General features: G+C 38.2%; 1 long non-coding RNA gene across 2 annotated transcripts in view; it reads left to right on the forward strand.

Moving 5' to 3' along the window:
• LOC143674832 (uncharacterized) overlaps positions 1–23,976 on the forward strand; it is a 132,077-nt gene that overhangs the window by 67,852 nt on the left and 40,249 nt on the right. For both annotated transcript variants that reach the window (XR_013171228.1, XR_013171229.1), the window contains exon 4: positions 2,819–2,932. This is a non-coding gene — a long non-coding RNA (uncharacterized LOC143674832). The remainder of the gene's footprint in view (positions 1–2,818; positions 2,933–23,976) is intronic.

Genomic DNA, 23,976 nt, shown 5'->3' on the forward strand with positions numbered 1-23,976 from the left:
CTGAGGCAAGCCCAGCCGCTGATTCTTTCCCGACAGAGCCCTGAGCTTTGGCCACTCTCAGGAAAGGGGGCTTAAAAGTGTTTCGAAGTTCACTCAGCCTAGTGCCCTAATTCTCACACATTGAAGAATGACCTTGTAGGGCAGGGGGGCAGAATTGTCTTCCTGGATATCAACCTTCCAAGACTGGGGACATATTCTAAGTGTTCTCATTCCCCTTAAAAGGATTTTTGGGATCAGTAAAATTTTAAAAATTAATAATAAAAATGTATTCATTCAGTCTGCTTCTTCTCTTGGTGGGTGAGGCAAAGGGTGGATTCCTCAGATACAGACAGGATCACTTTGTCTGTCTACCTCCTTAGCAAGGCATTCAGAGGCCTTTATGAGGTGCCCCGAGCATACTCTTCCAGCTATTTCTTTCTAACTCTGCCTTCTCCCCTCCCCATGCCTCTTCCAGGTACTTACTTTGCCCCCAGCGAGCATCTTCCTTGAGATTTGGTATTGAGCTTAACACGTCACTTGGCTTAGAATGCTGCCTCCTCTCTTTTTTCATCTTATCCTTCAGGACCCAGTGGAAATGCCACCTCTTTGTGAAGCCTGCCCAGCCTGCCAACCTAGTCCCTCCTCAGAGCTTCTGGAATACCATGCAACAAGTTACACAGAGCTCCGAAACCATGCATTGCTGGGGCTTGTTTCTTTGTCTTTATGCACAACTGAAGTGGTCAGGGGTGGGGCGTGGGGTGGGGACTCAACATCGCTACTCTATGGCTGAGCTCATTGAGGGCTTTGGTTTTATTCACTTTCCCAAAAATGAAAATTGAGATCGAAACTATTTTTTTTTTTTCTTTCTTTTTTTTTTTTTTTTAAAGAGAGAGGGAGGAAGGGAAGGAAAGACAGAGAAGGAAGGAAGGATGGAAGAAAGGGAAACATTTTTAAACATTTTCCCGTTTTTACTATATTTTGTTTGTTTGTTTGTCTTTTACATGGGCTGGGGCCGGGAATCGAACCGGGGTCCTCCGGCACGGCAGGCAAGCACTCCCGCCCGCTGAGCCACCGCGGCCCGCCCCGAAACTATTTTTTAAAGAAGCATCCTTTCAGTAAAGAAGTAAAAAAGAGTCAGTCAGATGACTACTAGACATCCCACTGTTTTTATATGTTACGATTTTGAGGATTATTGGAAGAGTAAAATTGAGTCAGATGTATGCTTAGACAACGTGGTCTACAATGCTTAAAATGGCAAAAAGATTTAGCAAATAATAAAGCACCAGAATCATAACAAAAGTACTCTGAAACGAATAGGTCCTAGTTGGATTGACCTCGCAAAGCCCTTTCACAGGTTATCTGAGCTTCAAACCACCCTGCGAAGCAGGTGATCATACCTGTTTCTCCAGTGAGAGAACAGGTTCAGAGGCTGAAGCCGTTTGCCTCAGATTTTGGATAACAGGGATTCCGGCCTTTAGGGTCCAGAACACAGGTCTATCATTCTTTTCCTTATACCACCACATTCTTTTGGTATGATAATGGCAGCTATAGTATCAATGAGATTTGGAACTATATTTTTTTCCTAATGTTTTAGATTTTTCAAGCAAAAGAGGCCCAGCATTTCAGTGTCCTTAGTGCTTTCTCCCAGCCTTTACCTCTCTCCATTGGTACCAGGGAATCATCCTGGAGGTACCAGTATATACTCTTTCTTTCGACTCTGTAAAAGCCACGTAAAAGGATAAACTATGCATTCCTCTTAACCTACATTCAGTATTTCTGGACAATTAGCCCAGGTTATCATTTATTGCTGAATTATAACCTCTCAGATTAGAATACAGGCACATTTTTTTTTTTGCATGGAGCTTTCACTGAGTCCTGGATCGTAAAATCTTTTGAACAGCAATATCAGATATACTCCCTTCTCATCTAGCTGTTGCATATATTTTATTTACAGCTTCACATTTCCTTGGTTCAGAGGATAATGTTATTTTTGTCCTGAAAATTCAGCCTTCCTATTAATAACAAATGCAAACCCATGGTCATATCCTGCCCCTGTTCCGTGCTCAGATCGATGGCAGGATATAGCTTGTGCTGTATTTGGGTTTTCTTTACTGATAAAACATTCTCTTGCACATAATATTGTTTAGGTATGTTTTTTCAGAATGCTTGATAAATGTATCAATGCATTCTTTTGCCCCACAGGCTTCTTTTTTCTTAATCTGAAGTTTCTTCTTTGTTGATACTTCCTCAGTTAATATATATATATATATATATATATATATATATATATATATATATATATATATATTTATTGAATTTGCTGTTCCTGTATTTGGAAATCGGTTCCATGAAGCCAAGTTCACCATTAAATGTTTTATGATACAAAGTCAATGCATCGAAAGTGAGTTGTTTGCATGACCTGGATTTCCACCAGCCTGGCCATTAAATTGGCAAATAGAAGCTCCTTAATTTTTCTGTTGGTTAACTCAGAGTAACTTTTATCTGGTAATTGCCCAGCTATCCATGCTATCACTTGGAATTGGCATCTCATATGTGCACGGAACTGAAAGTCTTACTGCTGCATGAAGAAAGAAAAATATAACCATACTTGAAGAATCCAATTAGATATTTAAGAAAATAGCAGCCCTCCCCCATTGTCCTCCAGAGTCTTTTTATTTTTTTGTACAATTCAAATAGGAAACAATCTTGAAGCAATCTGAAAATATGCACAAGCCCACTGCTGTTACCCCGGGCAAAGGAATATTGATCTTGCACTGCTTCTATTGATTTAATGTCACCTCTGTGATTTAATCATGTTTTCTTTCTTATCTGTTTGCAGACTTTCTTCTATTGTCTGCCATGAAGCAGCCAAGGCCTTTCAGTCTCTGGAGCTGGTCAAAATAACTTTGTTTTTCATTTGCATTGTTTTCAAGAAATGATTAAACTGCCCAAGGTAGGATATCGGTAGATAATGTTCCATGGAATGCATAATGTCATGCGAAATTTCAAATCCTTAGCCTTGGAGTCCCAGCCATGGTGCTGGTGTGGATAGAAGCACAAAGACTTGTAGGAGCTTCTTCATCAGCTGCTAGGGAAATACTTGTTTCATGGGTGGTGTCTTTAATGCCCCTTCTCTTTCGCTTTATATATGTACATTGCGATTGTTTGCTACTTCAGAGCTGGTCAAAGGTAAAAGAAAAGGAGCAACATGAAGCCATATCCAAAAGTAAAAGCTGATTTAGATTTGAAAGGGTGGAAAGCATGTGGCTTGAGATGCAGTTCACAGGAAGATTTTGAAGTGTGCTTTGTTTAATATAGGCTTTTGGTTCCCAGGATGACTTTTATCCATGATGCCAGCATTTCAGCTATGAATGGTGGCAAGCAGGCAGGCTGATGATGGCAGGCCCTGGGGTGACAGCTGCTGGCAGCTCGCAGGCCCCGGTTTTCTAATGGAAAGAACCTTCTATGAGTTCTGGCACTCGACCACTGAGTCTGTGCTTCTTGTCAGTGTGTGGGCAGAGAAAATGATTCTGTGATACCCAAGTACATGTTTGTTTGTGTAGATGGTGTGAGATTCTTATTTAGAATCTACATAATTTGAAAGCATTGCTCTAAGATTTTAAAACAGCGCTATATATTTCTTAGAAACTTTTGCTTTTTAAAAAAGTTTTTTCAGAAGAAATAGATGGAGAAATGGGCACAGAGACAGAGAGAGAGGAGAAGGAGGAGGAGGAAGAGGAGGAGGAGGAGGGGGCGGGGAAGAGACCCTATCCTTTTAACTAATCAGAGTTCTCTATGAGTGCCAATGGGACTGGCACGAAAGGCAAGAATGTTAACAGTTTAGTGTGATCCATTGTCTGGTCGGTGTCTTTCTCATGGTCTGAGAGCACAGACAAATTGGATTATTTGCCAGCTCTGACTATGCCTGAGTCCATGTCCTTTTTCATGCTGTTCCTTCTACCCTATAACCCTTCCCTTTGATCTCTGTGCACGGAAATCAGGTACCACTGGCACCACCCGAATACCACTTCCACCTTGACCGAAAGTTTAAACAACAACCCTAAACCTTTTCGAAATTAAAAGTCACTCAATGAAATAAACTGCATTCAACATGGAATCAAAAGCCTCTTGCTTTTTAGTTAGTATTGATGAGAACCCTGCATATCAACTCTTATGGAAGTTAAATTCATTCATTACTATACAGGAAAACAATCAAAGAAATATGCTATTTGAGAAGTTAAAAAAGAGACAATAAGGATAAACACATATGCAAAGCAAGAACAGCGGGAAAACGAAAATGATACATTAGGAAATTAAGCAGAAGAATAGTAAAATGTATTTTAAATCCATAAATTGATTGTTTGAAGAAAAAACCCAATATAAATAAAGACATCCCAAAAGATAAACAAACAAAAAAACCAAGGGGAAACACAGATGCATAAAATTAGAAATGGAAAAAGATGTGAGAATAGATATGAAGTTATTGAAGAGTAAATGAGAATAAATATGATTATAATGTGCTTGTAAATTTGTAGATTTTTGTAAATTTCATTATTTTCTGGAAAATAAAGAGTGGCATACTGACTCAATAAGATGTTTAAAGCATGCATAGATTGATAATCATGGAAAAAATTGTAAGAGTTCTCAAAGAATTGCTAGTAAGACAAGAAAAGAAAAAGTCTGGGACACAGACAGTTTTAGTGACGAGTTCATTTAACTTCCAGGGAATAGATACTTTTCATGTTATATAAACACTCATGAAACGACTACTCAAGTCTATTTGTTTTGGAAAGTTTGCATAATTCTTCATGAATTGTGGTCAAAATTGTATGAAAAATTACAAAACAATCCCAGTTACACATATAGATGCATTTAATCCTAAATAAAATACTACCAAATAAAATTCTGCAAAATCTCGACGGAATAGTATAACTGAATTTAAATGAGGGTTTATTGCAGGAATGAGATGATGGCGTGATATAGGATACTATTAATATGATATATCACATCAATACACCTTTGGATAGGAAATAAATATGTTCATCTTGGCAAATTTCCAGAAGGCATTTGGTAAAATTCAATTTTATTCATGATAAGAAAGTTTTTGCAAAAATAAGAATACGTAATTCTTATTAAGTTGGTAGATGGCCTGTTTTTTTACACTGAAACCTAACATCAGACTTCAGGGTAAAATAATGGAGACATTCCTGTTAAACTGAAGAATGAGATAAGAAAGCTCTTTTTTCCCACTGTGAGTCTTAGGCAATGTAAAAAATGTAAAAAAATGTAAAAAAAAAAAAAAAAAACCCACAAGAAATAACATGCTAATTTCCAAAATGTTGTGAAAGAAATTATCATTATTTGTAAGTGTTTTGTTGTCTACCCAAAGAACTCAAGAGAATAAATAGGAAATGCTATTGGGACTATTATAAGAGTTTGAATTAAATTGACCAGTTACAACATAAAACCATAAACCAATAGATGGTCTAAATGTTAAAAATAATCAGCCTGAAAATATAACGGGAGAAAATATCATATTCATCACAGTATATAAAATATCTTATAGTAAATTAAAAAAATTTGTAGAACACATATGAAAAACCAACCATTTTTCCATTTAACTAAATAAGAGACACCATGTTCATAAATGTAAAGACTTGGCATTATAAAAGCACACTTTCCACAATTATTTAAAATATATAATGTATTTCCAAACAAAATTATACTAGAATTTTTTGACCAAGTGATTCTAAATAAAAAAAATAATAAAAGAGTGAAAATAGACAAAAATTTTTAAGGATTGGTGTATTTGCTCTACGAGATGAAAGGTATTACGAATAAATTTTAAATCAAAGAGTGTGGAAACAATAGATCAAAGAACAAAAGAGAAACTAGAAACAGATCTAATATTTAAAAACAATTTAATGGATGATGAAATATGCATTTCACATCAGTGGGGAAAGGAAGGATTATTCAGCGAATGGTGCTAGAACACTAGGTCAACTACTTGGAAAAAAAGATTTAGAGTTCCACTCCCATTAGACAATCAAAATATATTTCATGAGATTAAATAAATATATGTAAAAATAGTATTTAATGCAAACAAAATATGCTGGGAAATAGTTACATATGACAAAGAGTTAAAACTCCTCAAATATAAAAATACACCTAAGGATCAAAAAGAAAAGGCTGAATATCCAGGTAGAAAAGTGAGCAAATAGGATCACCAGACAATTCATAGAAGATAAAATGGCCAATACAAATAAGTAAAATGTTCAATTGCACAAGTAATCAAATAATTCACAGCAAAATAAAAAATATTTTTCGACCATTAAATTGGCAGATTTAAAATAATGAGATACTCACCAGGTTTGACAGAGTGTTGAGCAATACAAAATACTCTCATATACAGCTTTAAGTATATTGGTGCGAGTTTTTGGAAGTAGATTTACTACTATTTATCAGGATTCTCAGTGTTTAAATCATTTTGACCCAGTAATAGATCTATTTTAGGAATTTATCCTAAAGAAAGAATTGCTTTGCACACAAACAGCTATGTATAAGTTTTTTTTTTTAAATTTCAACGTTATACATAATACTAAAAGACTGGAGACAAGATAAATAGCTAAAATAGAGAATTGTCCAATAAAGTAAACTCTGTTCTTGTAGTGTCATAATTTTGAATAATATCTAATGAATTGGAACATTTTCATACTGCAATGGAAAGTTGCAGGTGACAGTTGTTAGAAATCTTATAAATTTAATGTTGCAAAATAAATGTTATATATATATAATCTTTTTGAATATACAAACATATGAAAAAGATTGGAATGAAGTCATTATTTAGTTCTACTTTAGGGGGAGTTAAAGGTGATTAAAAGCTAACTTTAGCTATTTTCCAAATTTCATACAATGAACATATATAATCAGAGTTAAAAAGAGATACTATGAAATGAAGGGATTTTGCAGACTGAGATGGAGAAAGGAAATGGTATGAGAGTGCTCCTAGGTACGTTAAATGAATTCATTAGTTACTTGTCTTTTTAGTAGTTATTTACATCCTAGACTGGAGAAGAACTTTCCAGTTTTATCAGTGCCACTGTTGATACTGCTGGAAGTGAGGATATATGCTAGAAGATTAGAATTGTGCATACATTGTTCCTTTTACTCAGGCCATAATGTCTTGTGCAGCTGAAATTTAGCCCCATATATTGAAGATCTTGCTATGTGTGGGAACTTCTTTTCTCTTCATTTCCAATCCCTGGTTCTAGCCTTCATTTGAGCCTGTGGGCTCTGAAACATGGCTATGGAGAAGTCTTGGCCTCAGTTGAGCTAGTTCTTCCAGAGAGTAGGGGGCTTCCTTGGAGATATTTTTTATAATCTTGAACATTAAGAAGGCATGAAACCAATTAGAAACATCAGAGTAGACTGACAAATTTGATTGCATAAAGATGAAATTTCTTTTTAAATGACTAAAGTCTCTGTACACAAAGCACAAAGACAAATTTTTCTTGAAAGTATATTACGAACTTTTTGGGAGGTGGTATCAATTTTTTGAGACTGTCAGTGTAAAGTGGGAGTGGAGGGCTTGAGTGGACCTACCTTGTATGGTGTTGTTCTAGTTTGCTAACTGCCAGAATGCAATATATTAGAAACAAATGGCTTTTAAAAGGGGGAATTTATTAAGCTGCAAGTTTGCACTTCTAAGGCCGTGAAAATGTCCCAATTAATGCAAGTCTATAAAAACGTCCAAATTAAGGCACCAACAAGAGGTTACCTTCACGCAAGAAAAGCTGATGAAGTTCACGGTTTCTCTCTCAGCTGGAGAAGCACATGGCAAACATGGTGACATCTGCTAGTTTTCTTTCCAGTCTTTCTGTTTCATAAAGCTCACCTGGGGGCGTATTCCTTCTTCATCTCCAAGAGTTTTTGGCTGCAGGGGCTCTCGTGGTTCTCATGGCTCTGTTGCTCTTTCCAAAAAATGTTTCCTCTTTTAAAGGATTCCAGTAAACATATCAAGATCCACCTGGAATGGATGGAGTCACATCTTCCTCTAATTGAAGGTTAAAACTCACAATTGGGTGAGTCATATCTCTGTGGAGATAATCTAATCAAATTCCACCCAGCAATATTGAATGAAGATTGAAGGACATGGCTCTTCTGGGGTACACCACAGATTCAAACTGGCACAGATGTAGCTAAATGAATAAAGCAAGTTTGAGAGCCTTCTAAGATATTTCATTTTGTATAATAATAAAAAGAAGGCACTTCAGGGACATAATTTTAAATACCCATTTTTGTTATTCAGTACTGAAGTTGCAGGAAGTGTAGAAGTGAAGAATTGCAAGTTCTCAGAGCTGGAAGGGGCTTGGAGCCCATCTAGTTGAATTCCCACCTGTGTTGGTTTGAAAGGATGTATGTAACCTAGAAAAACCATGTTTTAATCCTAACCCCATTTTATAAATCCACTTGTTTCTTCTAATCCCTATTCAGTACTGTATGTTTGAATCTGTAATTAGATCATTTCCCTGGAGATGTGACTCAATCAAGAGTGGTTGTTAAATTGGATTAGATGGAGATGTGTCTCCACCCATTTGGATGGGTCTTGATTAGTTACCGGAGTCCTATAAAAGAGGAAACATTTTGGAGAAAGCTAGAGATTCTGAGAGAGCAGAATGACAGCCGCGAGAAGCAGAGAGTCCACCAGCCAGCGACCTTTGGAGATAAAGAAGGAAAATCCCTCCTGGGGAGCTTCATGAAACAGGAGGCCAGGAGAGAACGCTAGCAAATGAATCTATGTTCGCCACGTGCCTTTCCAAATGAGAGAGAAACCCTGACCATGTTCACTATGTGCCTTCTCACTTGAGAGAGAAACCCTGAACTTCACTGGCCTTATTGAACCAAGGTATCTTTCCCTGGATGCCTTAGGTTGGATATTTCTACAGTCTTGTTTTAACTGGGACGTTTTCTTGGCCTTAGAACTGTAAACTAGCAACTTATTAAATTCCCCTTTTTAAAAGCCATTCCGTTTCTGGTATACTGCATTCCGGCAGCTAGCGAAATTGAACACCACCCAAAGCAGGTATTTTTTTCTGTACCACCTTGGACTAATTTGGTCTCTGATTGCACACTTTGAGGAGAAAAACAGGGTGATGTTTTTCAGGTTTAGCCTTCAGAAATGCTGCACTGGAATAAAAATATCTGGAGGTCAGTCTGTACCCACTACTCCAGCAGCATTCCACTCTGTCCCTGGACACCTTAATTGCAACCTCCACCCACTGGCCTATTGGCCTTGGCTCTGCCTGATGGAGGAACCCAGTGTTGCTGCTCCTCTCATATGACAGTACTTCAAGCAGTTGAAGACAGCTATTGGTTTCATTTTGCCAGGGTATCTTTCTTAACATAATGACAGTAATAACAATTTAGCAAATCTGTTGAGTGCTCACTTACAGGCAGGTACTGTGCTTTACATATTTACCTAATTTACAGAAAGGCTATATAATTATGCTTATTTTTCAGAAAAGAAAGCAGGTTCAGAGAATTTAAGTAACCTCCATAGTCACACAGCTAATAATTCATAGGGTTGGGAATCGACCACAAAGGCTCTTCTCCAGCTTACAGTGGACATATAACTTAATTTTAGGAGTTTTACATTCATCCTTGATAAATTTATTTTGTTACTTTAACAATTTATTTAGACTATTTAAATGGTTTGAAAATTTTGATTCAGTCATTTAAATCTTAGCTATATCTGAAAGCTTCTATTAGCCTTACATTTTGATCACATCTTCTGTATTTATGCAATGTTGAGCAGCACAGCTCCAAGGATGGAGACTGGTGACCACAGAGATTGTACTTCTTGTAATCAAGCCCATTAATGCCACCCAGTTTCAGCCAGTGTCCTCTCCTGTATGCGTCTCCATTTTGCCTACTGGAATATTGCGAGATATTGAGTTCTATCTGTGGATCTACTTGAAATTGTGTAATTTAAATTAATCCACAATATGACTTTATTATAATGATATTTGTCAGCTTCTCAAAAGTAGAATGAAGGAAGGGTGTGGAATAGAATTCTGGTTGCTGAGTTTTGTAACTGTAGAAATCTGGACCAAAGGAGCTTTCTCTTGAATGACGACCTTCCTGGGGACTCTCTAGGGCATCTCACTCACCACTCTGGGAATTTCATGGCTCAATCAACTTACTTACCATTCTGTTGGTGCTCTCTGTTCCCTGCAAGCTCACCACCAAGAGATGATGCAGCATAAGTCTAATACTCAACCACTAAGTAGACTTGGTTGCTTCTCAGAGAGAGCTGGTGTTATACTTGGTTCCTCACACCAACAGACCTACACACTTCAAGCACAAATTAAGTAATTTGCAAATGATACTATACATGTATAAGATGGATGCTATAAGCCATACACAGAACTCTTCTAGTAATTTTATAGTGACGTCTCATATATATTTAAGTTTATCTGTTAAATGACAAAAATTATATATTGAGATAATTTCTAAAGAGTGACCTAAAAATAATGATTGCATCTTAAGTACTCAGCAAAATTATAGTGTCCATTAGCAGACCTCTGTCTTCCTGACCTCTAGAAATTCAATTAGTTACTCTTAGAGCAGAGCAGTTTGAAGATCTAAGACCTGGCATCTTTAGAAGTCAAGGTCATTTTAGCATTTAACTTTCCACTCATTTCTTCCTAGGCCCCCACTTGCCACAACTTCTCAGAGATCCCAGGACCCTGCTGGTGGTCCAAATGAGGACATATCAAAGCGGGAGATGGAGAGGTTAGTGATAGTCAGGAAACTGATCAGTTAAATTTGAGGGTGAACATTTGACTTGTCTCTGGTATTTTGAATCCTTGCTCCCTTCTCCAACTTTGAAAATGAATTGGAATTTCATCCCTTGGAAACAGTGTTACCCTCTGGGATATGGAATCTGGTGGCATGGAGGCACTACCGTGTACTCTGCATGAGAATATTATCAGTGAACTTTCGGTACTGTTAGGTCACTAGGAGAACTCTCAGTTTGACCCTAGCATTGTACACAAGTTGCCACTGTCAAAGCACTTAGAATATTGTACAGCTTCTCTGAGAGGCGTTAACGTCACAGTAAGTATTTCAGTCATGTCTCCATCGCCGACGCACTTAGAAAACAGTTTGATCTCTCTTTCAGCTTGCATTAACCATTCTTTTCTCAACTCCAAAGTAAGGAAGAGCAATCCTTTTCAGTTCCTCAAAATGTTTCCATACTCAGAATGGTGCTTGGCTAGCCTCAATAGCAGGATGGCAACTCCAGTTGCCTCTCAACACCCAAATACCCATTCAATGTTGTACACTGGCTTCTGCAAACCCACTTCTTTGGCAAACAAGATTCTCTCCTCCCTTTTGAGAAGGCGCCATTATTGAAACTAGAAATTCATAAAACATCAGATTCAGTTACATTAAAAAAATCAGCATTGTCATCATTGCAATTTCCGCACCCCCTCTCCAGAATTCTGGAGAAGGGACAAAGAGCATTTCCAGTTGTGTCATTTGTGCTGACCACACATTAGAAAGTGACAGAAGTAGTCAGATCTTCGATTTGGAAGGTGAATCAAGAAATCAACAGATTCTTATTGAACAATTACTATACTGTAGTAATTATACTCCTAGTATAATATGGAGGTCTCACTTCTTGCTTTGGTTGGGAGGATAAAACATGTGTTTCACATGAAAAGATAACCATGCACGGCTGTTATGGTTAGTGCCAGGTGAGTGGGTAGTGATTCAGAGCAGGCAAAACTCTGCAGAGGGAACTGGGGTTAAACCTATGTTTCTGGAGAATGGGGGTTGCAAGCTAATTTACAGTGGTTCTTTTGCAGGAAAATGATAGATATCTGTGTTCTAGACCTTGTATTACCTTTTACCAGCTTTGTGATGTGCACCTGGGCAGGTCACCGAACATCTCTGGGACTAATGTCCCTCTGTTTTGAAAGCTGAGTTTGAATCCAGGTTTAATACTGACTGGTCACGTGATCAGGGGCAAGTTTTTTTAACCTCCTTAAGCCTCATCTTTCTTCTCTATAAAATGAAGGTCACAATAGTGCTTCTATTTTTCTGGTTAAGAGAAATGAGATAAAATGTCATACAGTAAACTTGAAATAAAATGCAGCCATTATAATTTTAAGTAAAATATAGCTATCTGTTCTGGTTGTCTCTAAGGATTCCTCTTGCTCTGATGATTTTAAAGTGAGTGGTGGTGAGTTTCCATCCAGCACACGAAGACATTTGGCTTATTTAAAATTAAAAAGTTCTTCCATGTCAGTGATCAGTCTCCGAGGTGAACAGGGGGAATAACACTTGATAGTCACATGTGACGTGGAGGAACAAGTGATTTTGGATCTTCCCCACACAGAAGGATTAATGGTGTTTAAAATACTGAATGCATTATCCATAATGCTGCCATTTTTCATTGCAACTTTTTGTGAAATATAGCACATACACACAAAATGCATAAAACATAAATATACAGTTTAGTGAATAATTGTTTAAAGCATTTGCAATCCCTGATCAACTCAAGAAATAGAATGCTACTGTCTTCCCAGAAGTTCCCCTCCCTCCTCTCTAGAGGTAACCACAATGCTGACTTCTACGATGAGCCCTTCCTTGATTGGCTTTTTAGCTTTCTAACTATGTATGCATCTCAAACAATATAATACAGGGTTGCTAGTTTTTGCATATTATACAAATGGAATTACACCATGTGTGTTCCTTTGAATCTTTTCTTTTGCTCACCTTTATACTTTTATGATTGATCCATTTTGTTGCAAAAAGTTCTAGTTTGTTCATTTTTCTTGCTTTATAATATTCTGTTCACCAGAATATACCATAATTTCTTTACCCATTCTATGAGTAATGGACATCTGAGTTGGTTTCACTTTTGATTTATTATGAACAACAGTGGTATAAATGATCTTACATGTGTCTGCTATATACATGCCCCGGAATTTCTCTAGGTCATATTCTCAGGAGCAGAGTTGCTTGGCTATAGGAAGTGCATTTCTTCAGCTTCACCAGATAATGTCAAATTCTAAAGTGGTTATTCTAATTTACACTCTGCTATGGGCCACATTATTATTTAAAACTCTCTGATGTTCTTCCCCATGGGAGGATTATGCATTGTACCCTGTTGGACTCAGGAGTGGCTGTGATTTGTCTGGGTCAATGAAATATATGTGTAAGTGGCATGTGTCACTTCTGGATAGAAATTTTGAGAACGAGCACATTTTCACTCTCTCTTCTCCTTGCTTAGTAATCATGGAAGCATATATAAAGATGGAAAATTTGTTAGCCTGAGTCTCTGAGTGACCATGATGAGCAGAAACCTTTTGCCAACTATGATGGGCCAGCCATGTGAGCAAGAATTAAAGTTTGATATAGTAAGCCACTGAGATTGGGGGTTGTTCATTACTTAGCCCAAACCAAATGTGTTCTAGACCACACTCCTACCAGCAAAGCATAGGAGTTCCCATACTGCTACTTTTTACCAATGATTTTCAGTCTCCTTTTTGACCTCTCCCACTACTGTTTGCACTTCTGGTATAGGGTGGCTCCAAAACAGTTAGCAATGGTAGCTCTTTATCATCTCCTATATGTATTACCCTTTCCTTCTTTCTTCCTTTCTTATTGCCTTTCATTTCTCCTGTCTCACCATTGCTTTAGGCCTCTCACTCTTGCTGGTGGAACCCATTCTGACAAGGAGATCTTGCTTCATTCTAGGTGATGCTATGTGTGCAATATCCACTAAACAATGCTACTGCAGGAGAAGAGACAGAGTAAAGCCAGAACAAAGGTGCTTTAAGAAAAAAGTAGAGTTAAAAGAGATTCCTTTTAGAGCTGGAGAAAGAAGCTTATCAATCCGTGCCAAGATACCACCAGAAGATGTAATGGGTCACCTGACATTATGAAGTGTTCCTTCTTTTCTGTTCTTGCTCAAAGTCCTATCTGGTTAGGAAATGGTCTAAAGAACTGGACTTAAAATGGCAAGTTCTTAGAGGCCAAACATTCCTGAAGCTGTTATGAGTGAAAGAGCATTAGCCATGCAGGTTTGGCTCAGGAGGTTTTGAGGTGCTAGCTAATGCTCTTTCCCTCATAACAGCTTCAGGAATGTTTGGCCTCTAAGAACTTGCCATTTTAAATTCAGTTCTTTAGACCATTTGGGTAAAGGAGTTTCCTTTTTGTCATTTCTCTGGTTTAAGGAAAACTTCTTTGGTCACCACCTCAGCCCTGCCCTGTGCTCTGTGCTTCCTTGGTTCCCTCTGGCTGGGAGCCCCGGGGATTCACTCTGGGCATCTGGAGGCAGAGATGGCATTCAATAGGTGGGAGCAAGCAGTCGTGTAGCAAGGACAAATGGGGAGAAATGTCAGCCCCCATCCACCACAGTCATAGGGCCAAGTGACCACCCACAGGGGTTAATTCCATGGTTCTGGATATGCTGTGATATTTGCTGAAGGAGCAGAGCTGGACCTGCTGGGAGATAAAACCCTCCCAGGCAGGCTGTTTTCCTCCTGCTTCTGCACCAACCCTTCTTTCCAGCCCTGATAATGAATTCATGTTGAGAGACATTTTTGATAAAATACAAAGAAAACATATACTTTCTGTCCCCATCAAGAGCTGATGTCCTGGGGCCTGGCCCTTTTCAGGCCTGTCCTTGGGAGATGGGAAGCTAAGCAACAACACCAGAGAAGCAAACAGGCAAACTTGCTTGGAGATGGTTTCTAAATGGAGTTTTGCCCTACTTAACAAATCACCACTTGCATAATGATATTCCTGATTTAGTGACACTCTATGGTACAAGATGTAAAATGCTTAGGTCATGCTTACAGTTAGAGAGAACCAGAAGCCAGGCCGAGCTGAGTAAGTGGCAGTCGTAGGTGGGGAATGCAGGCTGGCCACTCACAAGGCTATTTGGAGCTGTTTATGGCAGCAGGCAGAATTTTCTTAGGGTTTTTTCAGCTCTGAACTATTTGGGGCTTCAGAAGCCACACCGGCTATTTGGGCACTTATTCCATGTGAATCAGACCCAGCTCTTGAAGAAGGCAAAGGTTTTGCACCTGGGGGTGTGTCTATGGCAGCTGAAGTCTGCATGGGAGACTGGTGATATGGCAGCTGGGATCAGCTTTGGGGATACTGTTTATTGGATGCGATGATGTATCAGTCCAGCAATCAGAGAGGTGTGTTGAACATCATTGCTCTTCAGAGCTTGTGTGAGGAGCTATGAAGGATGCAGAAGAGTGGCTGTTCTCATTCTCAAAGTTCTGGCATTAACTCAGGGCGAAAGGCAGGCTGACTTAGAGAGAAACCCAATAATTCCAGGTGGTGAGCGTCAAAGGCTCTGAGGAGAGAATGATTTCTGGGAGCTGAGCTGGATACCAAACTCGTGGACCCTGACTGGAGCATTGAAAGGTGATAGGATTGAAATTGAGCTTTGGCTTCAAAGTGGACATGTAATCTCCTTGCATAAGTCTTTGTTTCTTCCTACTCATATTTAGCCCTCTGTGAGCATGTTTGCCATTTGGAAGACCCATACATGATTCCATACTTCCACAGTTGGTCCCCAACCCACGCTTAAGGAATTTTTTTTCTTTCCTGAGGGTTCACACCCCAACTTTGCCCTCTTTTGGGTGGCTGCTCCAAAGAACTGCTTTGTTCTACATAAAGCCCCGTTCACTGTCCCACCATTGTGGACAGATAACAATGACTTACATCAGCCTGAGTCACTGTTGACCAGGGCTGGGAACTTCCCCTTCTCTTGCAGAAGTTGTGCGCTCAGCCACCCTCCCATTCTTGATCTCCAGGGATTCTGGGCAATTTGATTTGTAACCCTCTTTTGACTTTCTCTTCTCTTTTTTGCATTGTTTCTTTCTTTTCCTTCCTTTCATTCTTTTTTTTGGTGTTGAAGGAGGTGAGGTGATTAAGGAGGTAAGGAGACTGCTCAGGTACTCACACTTGAAAAACTGTCCCCTTGATTCTAGGAAAGAGTAAGACCTGTAAAAGGCATGTTGGGCAGATAAGGATGTTCTAGGAACATGAGTGCTCAGTTCTGCTCCCAGAACTCTGACTGCCACATTGTTTTTAGACCTGGCCCTATGTGGAGGCAGGGTGGACATTACTGCCTGGTTAGGGTTGGTGTTGGATGGCTAGTGGGGGTTTTTCTTGTTTGGGGTAGATAATCACATTGAGTGGCTTTGAAGCTTCCTTCCCTCCAATCTGATGCCAATGATCCTTGGAAGTATGTGTTGCTTGTTCTTGTTCCCTAGTGAAGATTCTCTGAGGGGGTGCAATGTTAAATCCCCAACACTTCATTCTTTCACCCATACATTCACTCAATAAATATTTATAGAGCAGAATAATCTAAGGTGTTTTTATTTGCCAGGCATAGGGAGCTTATAGCCTGCCAAGGTACATGGACATTAAAGAAATATGACTAAACATAAAATGCTAGAAAGGGTTCTGGAGGAACATGACTGTTTTATGAGTGAGAACCACAGGAAGTGCATGTTCAAATGGAAGGCTCAGGCTCAGGAATAAATCCATTCACCTAAGTGAGGGTGAATCCACCCATTCATTTCTCTGGTCAAAGGAGACTATAATGAGTATATTAGATGCCTGGGGAAAGAGGGGATGAACGGAGAAGTGAGGGAACTGAGAAAGACCTGATTTCTTCATGATATTTCTGATCAAAACTTTTCATAAGCATGTTTTTTCCCCCTAGGATTCAATGTCATTGGCAGAATCAGAATGTCTATCTCCCCGTGGGGTTCCATCACAGAGAAATACCTTGGTGTTGGAACCACTGCCCCATTTCTGGCTTGGTCCAATCAGGGTAATTAAGCCTAAATGCCTCATACTTTATTCTTCTCTGCCTTAGTTTCTCCCCTAGAAGAAAGGGGAGCAGAGAAGTGCAGATTGGTTGTGCTTGTTTAAGGGATTTGAAAGGGGTTAACACAGTTTGGCAGAGAGTTTTCTGTTTGTTGAGAAAAAGGATGCTTTCAAAGAACAAATGGTTTCCTTTAACTCTCTCTGGAAATGTGAGCATTATTCTAGAATATTTGAGTTTTGGATTTCTGAGAAGTGACATGGTGCTTCCAAATCTCAAGTCTCCATTTAATGACTCTCAAACCGGTCACACAGATCCTATCACTGCTGTCCTCATCTCTCACTGGTCTTTCTTCTCCCAGGAGCCAGAATCCACAGGGGACATGAAACCCCTTGGCGTTTACACAGAGCTCATTTCAACCTCTTCTCTCAGCTGCTCTGCTGACCCCTTCTTACTACAGCCATTCTTCACCTCCAAGAGCAATCCCCACTGTTCATTCCCTTGTTTTCTTCCTGTCCAATAAGAATAGGTACTGTAGGTTAGGAATATTAAAACATACAGACAAATAATTTGAATAAACAATCTAGAATGTAGGTTACAACTGGTTGGTGTGGGGGGTAGCAAGTGCAGAGCTAATGCTTAATTTGTACAGAATTTCTATTTAGGTTGATAATAAAGCTTTGGCTATGGATGATGGTGATGGTAACACATTATTGTGAGAGCAGTTAATAGTACTAAATTATATATGTTAATGTGGTTAAAAGGAAATTTTAGGTTGCATATATGTCACTAGATAAAACATAAAGAATAATTAGTTTCAAATACTGACATGGCAAGTATAGTATAAATCTCACTTTTGCTGTAACACACACACATTAAAAAATATTAAAGAAAAATCTTAGTTTCATATATATGGTCAGGAAAAAGGTATGCAAAACTGTGAACAATGATTTTCTCTGAAAGTTGTGATTCTAAAGGATTTTTACCTTATATTAAAAAGTTAAACAATAACTCCATTAACTTATAAAATATATAGACTTTACAAGTAGAGGACAAAGGGCAGAGAGTCTGATTGCTGCCTAAGTCACATAGGAAGGCAGTGCAGAGCAGGGCTAGAATTTTGGGGTTTGACTGTGGGTCTTTTTGCCTATAGAAGTGCAGGCTGAGAGGCTGGCCCTTGTTTCTTGAGAGCACTGGAATTAGGTGGCAATGGTGGGGAGATGAGACAGGACAAGGCTTATCTACCTTTAAATTTAATTTTTACAATTTGAGATATAATTCATATAACCACAAATTCATCATTTTAAAGTTTACAATTCCATGGTTTTAAATATATTCACAGAATTTTGCAACCATCATTACTATGTAGTTCCAGAATTTTTATCAACTCGAAAAGAAATCCTTTATTTCTTAGTGATCACTCCCTGTTTCCCCTTCCCCCAAGCCCATCGCAACCACATGTCCACTTTCTTGGATGTCCCCTATAGATTTATCTATTTTGGATGTTTTTTATAAGTGAAATCATACAACCTGTGGCCTTTTGTGTCTGGCTTCTTTCACTTAACATCATGTTTCCAAAGTTTATCCATATTGTAGCATGTAACAGTACTTAATTCCTTTTTATGGCTGAATAATTTTCCATTGTTGGGATATACCACATTTTGTCTATTCTTTTATTAGTAGATGGATATTTAGGTTGTTTCTACTTTTTGATCATTATGAAAAATGCTTCTATGAGCATTCATGTGCAAGTTTTTGTGTGAATATATATTTTCAATTTCTCTAGGGTATACTTAGGAGTGGAATTGCTGGGTCCTGCGGTAGTTCTGTTTTTAACTTATTGAGGAACTGCCAAACTATTTTACATTCCCACTGGCAATACATAAGGATTCCAATTTCTCCACATCCTTACCAACACTTATTTTCCATTTAAAAAAGTATAGCCATGTAGTAGGTGTGAAGTAGTATCTGACTGTGATTTTGATTTGCGTTTTCTAATAACTAATCATGTGGAGTATCTTTTCATACACTTGTTAGCCATTATATATTTTCTTTAGAGATGTGCAAATCCTTTGCCCATGTCTTTTTTTCCCTATAATCAATTTATTCCATTCACATTAAAACAGTCATAATTTTAGTTTTTTATTTTAGTTTATATACAGAGAGGTAGCATTGTTTCCTTAGCCAGGTAGATGTCTTGGAAGATCAAGGATGATCAATTAGTCTAACTTGATAAAGCCTATATTTTTCATGTACTGATGGAAACATTGGTAGCACATATTGAGGTGGTATTTCTGGATCAGACTTTGCTAGTTTGAGCGGATGCAGCAAGAGCAGGAACCCTGGCTGAATTTTTGTGGATGACCCATGTAGAATGCTGGTGACCCATCTTCCTTTCAGGGATGCAATGAGAAAAAGTCTGCCCATGTCTCAAAAAAATTTTTTTTTGTTGTTGTTGTAAAATATAACATAAAAAGAAAGAAAAAAAAGAAAAAGCAATAATTTTCAAGGCACGCTTCAACAAGTAGTTACAGAACAGATCCCAGAGTTTATGTGCTACCATTCTACCATCTCAGATTTTTCCTTCTAGATACTCCAAAACACTGGTGGCTAAAAGGAATATTAATATAGAGATTCAGCAGTCATACTCATCTATTAAATCTATTTTCTTTGTTATACCTCCACTTTCTCCTCTGATCCCTCTCCCAATCTATAGGGATCTTTAGGCAATTCCCATTCTGACTTTTTCACATTGAGAAGGGATGTCAACACTAAAGGATAGGGGGATGTAATCAATGGATAAACTTGGAGAGGCTGGTCCTTTTGGGTTTCAGGAATTATCTGACCTAGGAACCCTCTGGGAATGATAGGCTTCAGGAAAGCAAACTTAGTGCATGAAACCTTTACAGAATCACAATTCAAGCCTTAGGTGTTCTTAAGAAACAACAGGAGTGATGTTGGTTGGGCTTTAGCAAACCATGGCAATTAGCACTATCCAACTGAAGCTTGCCTAAGAGTAGCCTCTAGAATAGCTTCTTGACTCTATTTGATCTCTTTTGGCCACTGATGCCTTATTTTATTAAACTTCTTTCCTTCTTTTTGGTTTGGAAGGCATTGTTAATCCCACAGTGCCAGAGCTAGACTCATCCCCTGAAGTCACACCCCACATTGTTGTGGAGATTTTCACCCATGAATGTCATGTCCCACATAGGGGGGAGGATATGATTTTCTTTGCAGAGTTGGGCTGAGAAAAAGAGAGAGAGAGAGAGAGAGAGAGAGAGAGAGAGATGCCACAACTGAGCAACAAAAGAGGTTTCCTGGAAGCAACTCTTAGGCCTTGTAATGGCCTTGTAAGATGGTCTTAGCTTCTCCACTACAGAAGTAATTTTCAGAAGAGTAAACTTCAAAATCAAGGCTTGGCCTAATTTCTTAGGAGCCTCCAATAGTTGAGAGTTTACCCAGGGTTTCCCAGATGGGAAAGTTTATTCCATATTCCCACCCCCCTACCCCCACACCTTTGGACCCTTAAAAGATGCTACCAATACTTTTTAATTATCAGGCCACCATATTCTGAGATGTATCCTGGTTTTGCATTAAGCCATACAGAATTACACTGCTTTGCTCCTGCTCTGGACTCCAGGAGTTTGGTTGTTTAAATGAGCTATCCGTACAGGTTGCTCTAGATTGTGTGTTACAGAAAATTTAGGTTCTAGATGTAATAGACCTCTCTGCCTTTGGTCGCATATAGTAAATGAAGGTTTAGAATACATACACAATTGTCTTTTACCCTGTATTTTGATTTACCTTAGCCCCAGCCAGACTGTCTTTATTTTAAACTCTAATTGAGGCCTGATCTCTTTTTCAGTTACTTTCGCTGTTATTATATACAGCTATGCTTAGCTTTCAGGGCTGCGGCACTCCATTTCTGGGTCTTAAGTGTCACAGAGTTATTCAAAGTTCCAGGGAAATACCAGCTTATACACATCTAGCTCAGAGTCTCAGGATCTAGAAATATATTTACAACTTCAGAAGTGTGGCTGCTATAAGATCTTACAAAAAATTGTTGAACTGTAGGAATTAAAAATAAAAACATGTTCTGGATACTGGATCCTATCAGATACATGATTTATGCAATCTCCTTTGTTGACTATGGATGTAATCAGATGTAGATGCAATCGATTGACTAGTGATTTAAATCCATTAATGATATACCCTGGCAATAACAATCAGGTCAATGCTTGCTTGACCAAACAACTGCATATCATAACCCAGCCCACATGACACGTGAAATTGACTATCAAACCAGTCAACCACCTTATCTTCCTATTTTCCCCTATTTCAGTTATTGGTCACACCATTAGTTATATTACCTCCCAATATTATTCTAAAGAAAAATCATCAGTATACCTCATTGCTTATCTCAGTACACCCCTTCACCTTTCCCAAGTCACTGAGCTCTGTAGACTTTACTTCCCAAATTCTGTTTAAATGTGTCCCTTCCCATCTTTTATATTATTGATGTGCTTCATTTCCTTACATTCTCACATGGAGGCTGTTGTAATAGATCTCTAATCAGCCTTTGATTTTTTTCCCTCAACCTTTAAAGCCAGGTATTTAAAGCCAGGTATTCTCTCCAAAAACACTTTTCAGGTTGTGTCTTCAGTGTAAAAACCTTCAGTGCCCCTATGCCCATGGAAAATGTTCTGGTCCTTTGATATGGCATATAAGGTCTCATTTCAGTCTTGTCCCAAACTCCTTTCCAGCCTTCTTCTTTCTTTCTTTTTTTTTTTTTTTTTGCCATCTTACTGGGTGAGAATTGGTATGTCACTGTATTTAAAATATTTGTATATATAGAAACTTTCCTCAACTCAAGAAAGATATAAATTATAGATTAAAGGGGCAAAATTGTTATATTGTCTACCTAGCATGTTTCCCCCCTTCTGCTAATAGCCCTGGCCCTGTTTTAATTCCCTCCTTCCTTCCCTCTTTCCTCCCTTCCTCCCTCCCTCCCTGCCTTCCTTCCTTTCACTATTTTTACAAACACGCTCCCCTCCTCCATCATCTTATCCTCCACAAACGCTAATCTGCTTTCTATTTCTGTGAATTTATTATTCCTAGTTCTCTCTTATAAGTGATATCATTGCAATTTCTGTCCTTATATGCCTTCCATATTTCACCAAGCATAATATGTCTGAGGGGCTTCAGTGTTGCAGCTTATTTCATTACTTCAGTTTTCTTATGGCCAAATAATATTCCATTGTATGTCTGTACCACGTTTTGTTTATCCATTCATTTGTTGACGAGCAGTTGTGCTGTTTCCAGCTTTTGGCTATTGTGAATAATACTGCTATAGATATTGGAATCCAAGTAAGTGTTTGAGACCCTGTGAAAACGTTCTTTGAGAATATACTTTCTTTGGGTATATATCATATGAATTTCCAGGTCATGTGATAATTCTATATTTAACTTTTTGAGGAACCACCATATTGCTTTCCACAGTGATGGCACCATTTTACGTTCCCACTGATAATGCACTAGACTTCCAATTTCTCTGCATCCTTGTTACCTTTTTTTTTCTTTTTTAAATGATAGCTATCCTTGTCAGGTGAAGCAGTATCTGATTATGGTTTTACTTTTTTCCCTAATGGCCAATGATGTTGAACATCTTTTCTTGTGCTTACTGGCCCTTTGTATATCTTCTTTAGAGAAATATCTATTCAAGCCTTTTGCTCATAATCTTTTTAAAATTATTATTATTTTATTAGAGAAGTTATAGATTTACAGAAAAACCATGAGAAAATACTGAGTTCCTAAATACCTGCCCCCATTATTAGCATTTTGTGTTTGTGTGGTACTGTTACAATTGATGAGAGAATATTATTATAATTGTGCTATTACCTATAGTCCATAGTACACATTAGAGTTCACTATTGTGCTGTATAGTCCTATGGTTATTAAAATTTTTTTTCTGGTAACATATATATAAATTTTCCCTTTTAAATCACATTCAGATATACAGTTCAGTGGCATTAGTCATATTCCTAATGTGCTGCCATCACCACTATCCATTACCAAATTTTTTTCATCACACCAAACAGAAATTCTATACCAATTAAGTATCAACTCTCCATTCCCTATTCACACTAAAGCCCCTACTAAGCTGCCTTCTGGTTTCTGATTCTATGAATTTGCCCATTCTAATTATTTCATATCAGTGAGAGCATACAATATTTGTTCCCCTGAGTCTAACTGTTTTTGGTAATTGTGAATAATTCTGTTATGCACATTGTTGTGCAAATATCTATTTGAGTTCCTGCCTTCAAGTCCCCTTGGTATGTACCTAGAAGTGGGATTGCTGGATGTTTTAGTTTGTTAATGTTGCCAAAAATGCAATATACCAGCAATGTGTTGGCTTTTATAAAGGGAAATTATTAAGTTAAAAGTTTGCAATTCAAAGGCCATAAAAATGTCCAAACTAAGGCGTTCAGATAAAGATACCTTGGCTCAAGAAAGGGCTGATGATGTTCAGTGTTTCTCTTTCAGCTGGGAAGGCATATAGTGATATCTGCTAGCTTTCTCTGCAGGCTTCTCATTTCAAACAGCTTTCCTGGTGGTATTTTCTTTCTGCATCTCCAAAGGTCTCTGTCTGTGTGGGCTCTGAAGATTTTTCCAAAATCGTTTCCTCTTAAAGGACTCTAGTAAGTGACCCAACTTGGATGAGTGGAGTCACATCTCCATGGAAACCACATAATCAAAAGGTCCCACCCCCTATAGTCACATCTTTATGGAAACAATCTAATCAAAAAACCCTACTCAACAATATTGAATCAGATTAGGGAACACGGCTTTTCTGGGGGTACACAACAGTTCATACTTAACTTCCATACTTAACTTTCTGAGGGACTGCAATTCCATACTTAACTTTCTGAGGGACTGCCAAACTGTCTTCCACAGCAGCTACACCATTTTACATTCTCACCGATAATGAATGAGTATTTCTGTTTCTCCATATCCTTTCCAAACACTTATTTCCATTTTTTCAATAGTAGCTATTCTAGTGGGTGTGAATTGATATCTCATGGTGGTTTTCATTTGCATTTCATGAAGTTTTGCCCATTTTTAAATTGGGT

Source organism: Tamandua tetradactyla, chromosome 1, assembly GCF_023851605.1.
Source record: "Tamandua tetradactyla isolate mTamTet1 chromosome 1, mTamTet1.pri, whole genome shotgun sequence".
Classification (NCBI taxonomy): Eukaryota; Metazoa; Chordata; class Mammalia; order Pilosa; family Myrmecophagidae; genus Tamandua; species Tamandua tetradactyla.